The following is a 3,610-nucleotide window of genomic DNA, read 5'->3' on the forward strand; positions in this document are numbered from 1 at the left end:
CTTGGGCCCCACCTTTCCTCTTTGGTTCTATGAAGCAGCGTCCCACACTTCTTCCTTCGTAGCCTTTTTTTTTTTACTTTAATTCCTTCATGAGTCCAGCAAATTTCCTATCCAATTTAAACTCGAGACATAATTTAATATGTACAGGGCTTCAGCAAGTCTTATGGAAGGAAAGAAGAATCTGTTTTTATATATGTGCCCAAAGGTCAAAGTTTGACCCGGGCTCGCCACCTTTTGATTCTTCAACGTAACAAAGCTTTTGCATTAGAAAGAAGATTCTTATTTAATATTTTTCTTGGGAAGGCTGTGTGGTGAGAATAAAGGACAGGCGAGTCTTGAGGGAGGGAGAGAGAAGACGCTGGCGGGGCAGGTCAAGAGCGAGGGCGGAATGGAGGTCGTCGTGAGAGACGCGGACCGACGTGACCAACAACTTTTTCCCTTGAAATGCCCTGCACTAACATTCGAGCAAGATTGTCTATCTCGATCGGGGACCACAAAATAGATTACGTCGAAACCAATCTGACTACCGCGTGACATAAAGAAAAGCAACTCCCGATCAGGGATGTCGGCCTTGCTTTCTTGTAAAAATAGATTTCTTTTATTTAAATATGCTTAATGATTAGAGATCCCACCGTCTGCAGAATACTTGAATAAAATCTAGACGCTGGTGAGTATTCATGAACGGTTTGAATATTAACTATTTCGACATTGATTCGATCAAGTAGCGATTTTTTTTTCTTTTTTATTATTTGCCCCATCATATATGGTAGTATATGTTCTTGCATGTCAATTTTGTGAGGAAAACATTCATCTAGCGATTTTGTTAGATTTCACGTCGGTTGGAAATCATTGATGTGATGCCGATCGTCAATTAAATTCCGGCACGATTTGGAATTATATGGCATTGTTTTAATGGAATAAAAACCTTGATTTCTTTAAATACAAGTCGAAGAATTACTTTCAATCAAATATATAGAATAATTCCGGTAAAACCCTATTCATGAATTATTTCGTCAGTAAACGGAGCATCTTTTCACGTTCTAATTGGGTGCAATGATAGGTTCTTGGACGCCAATCGACAGGCGATGGCGGAAGCCCCCGTGTCCCTATCATCGTACAGACCCAAGCTCAAGGCTGGCCCGTCCCTCTCCACTCCTTTTCGCATACCCCTCGAGGCGAAAACTGCGACCACGGTTCCTAACGAGACGAAAGGCTTCTTTAATGTTTTTCCCCTTCAATCAAACGATGATTTCAGAAAGGTTTGACTATTGAGAGAGAAGAAGAAGAGGAAGATAAAGGATGATACGATCCATGGAAACCGCTCAATTTGGGAAAGACTAATATATTCAATAAATTCCTAATTGAACATGTTTTCTTAAGAGATACTGGAGAACCATTTGGATTAATAAATTTTGTGATTTGTCATATTAAAAATTCTCATGTTATAGGAAACATAGTCTTATGGCCCCCGTCCCCACAAATGCACACAGTCATTGCACTACCTTTGATCATTTTCCCTAATCTGGCCCGAATTAGTAAATACTTTGTATCATAATGCACATTTCACAACTTGATTTTGCGCAACTATAGTTTAATCACTCTCAACGATCTAAAGTGTGAAGTTTGGGGGATTTTCACACTTCTAATTTTGTGTCGTCTCTCCAGAAAAAGAAATAACATGGATAAGAAGAAAGAGAAGAAACCCATGAAGACGTTTAATTTCTTCCGAACCCAAATATCCTTCGGTTATCATCGATCACTTGCCACCGGCACCATCCAGGGTCTCTTCGTCCTGCATTAGTGATGTTGCCAACGTCAATGATGACGATGAGAATAATACTCGGGGCCAAGAAGAAAATTTATCTCCACGTTTTCGGCTAACCGTCAACTTGTTCCGTACTAATACCCTGAACTAAAATTCGAGCTAGCTTGTCTTTCTCGATCGGGGACGACAAAAAATAGATTTCTTTAAACCAATCTGATTGTGACTGCCACCTAACATGAAGACTACCCCACTGCCTTCAGCACGCACGCATAAAATCTAGGACTTGGTGAGTATTTATCGACGGTTTGAATATTTAACTATTTCCACGTTGAATTCGATCAAGTACAGATTTTTTGCTTTTTTTTTTTGCCACATCTTTTTGCATGCCGATTTTGAGAGGAAAAAACTTGTCTAGCAATTTTGTCAAATCTCATGGCGATTGGAAATCATTGAAGTGGATGGCAACAGTTTTCCTTTTTTTTGTCGAAATGGCAACAATTGACACGGACAATTTTTGTAAGTTTTTTTAATTGATTTTTTATTTTATTTTCTTTCTTTCTTTTTTCCTTTTTTTCACAGGATTGGTGACCCCTGCTCGACCTCGGCAAGAGCTGTGACACCCTTGCTGACCATAGCTTCACGGAGATTGTGATCACGAAACTAGATTGATGGGTATATGTCGTTGAATCGTATCTTAGTTGGACCGAATTTGGTCCGTCTTAGTCCGCTCCTGTGCTTCATCGGGCGATTGTTTACTTGTTTAAGTTGAGGGGTCCACCTAAACATACCGTCAATTTCCAAGGCCCAACAAAATATTGTGCACGTGGTGCCACGTAGCTTCTTAGAAAGTACCGACGGCCCAAGGCGGAGCGAGACATATTCGTGGGGGGCAAACAGGAGGGACCCTACAGCGGTTGAAATTCCAAGCCCAAAGCAAAAGGACATCACATGATGGTGTTAACAGACCCTTTTTCTCTCTTTTACGGGACGAAAAAGAATGCCCCAAGCCGATTGCTATCGCCAAAAGCGAAAGCTGGTTTATTGATTGAGTGGATAGAACGTGACAATATAACACGTAGTTCACTCGCTAGTTCTTGGTGCAGTGCGATTGATTCTAGTCCAAACAAGTGCTGCCAAGTATCGTGCTAACTATCGCTATTTGGCAATTTGCCATTGATCACAAGCTATAGGCACCGTCCATGGTCTCTTTGTCCAGCGTTTTCAATGTCACCAACATTAACAATAACAACGAATTTTCATAATATTAGTCCAAATATAAATAAATAAAAAGTTCCACACAACTGATCAAATCACATTCAAAAAGCAATTCGATTACCAAGTCGGCCTGTGTTGTTGGTTAATTATATTGAGCTCATGTTGCTCCATATTGTACACTGCAATTGGCATGAAATTGTTATGTGATCATTAGTTGCTTTGTCCCTCTAGTTCTTGGAGCTCTATACCTTGTGTCTTCTTTCTAAACTTGCATGATGCCCTAGTGAGCTTTGTTAGGTCATCATGTCGAGAAGACTAGCACTAAAGAAGTTCAGCAAAAAAAAAAAAAAAAAAAAAATCAAAGTGGGAAGATAGCAAGGTCAAAATGTGAAATTCTGGTAACGCTTGATTGAAAAAGTTAATGTGTTTTTGATCCGTAGTGAGCCAAGGCACCCATGTGGTTTTAAGTAAAAGAAATTTGCTATGTGGTTATGTTTCTAACGAATTGAATGTATGTAGGTACTGTGATTTAGATCAACGGCGGAAAGTGCATGTCAGTAGGATTGTCAAAGAAACCACAGAAATTGTAAAGTTAATTCACTTGAATGTTCGCAGGTTGTCGCGGTTTCT

The sequence above is a fragment of the Eucalyptus grandis genome, chromosome 5 (genome assembly GCF_016545825.1).
Source record: "Eucalyptus grandis isolate ANBG69807.140 chromosome 5, ASM1654582v1, whole genome shotgun sequence".
In the NCBI taxonomy this organism is placed as follows: domain Eukaryota; kingdom Viridiplantae; phylum Streptophyta; class Magnoliopsida; order Myrtales; family Myrtaceae; genus Eucalyptus; species Eucalyptus grandis.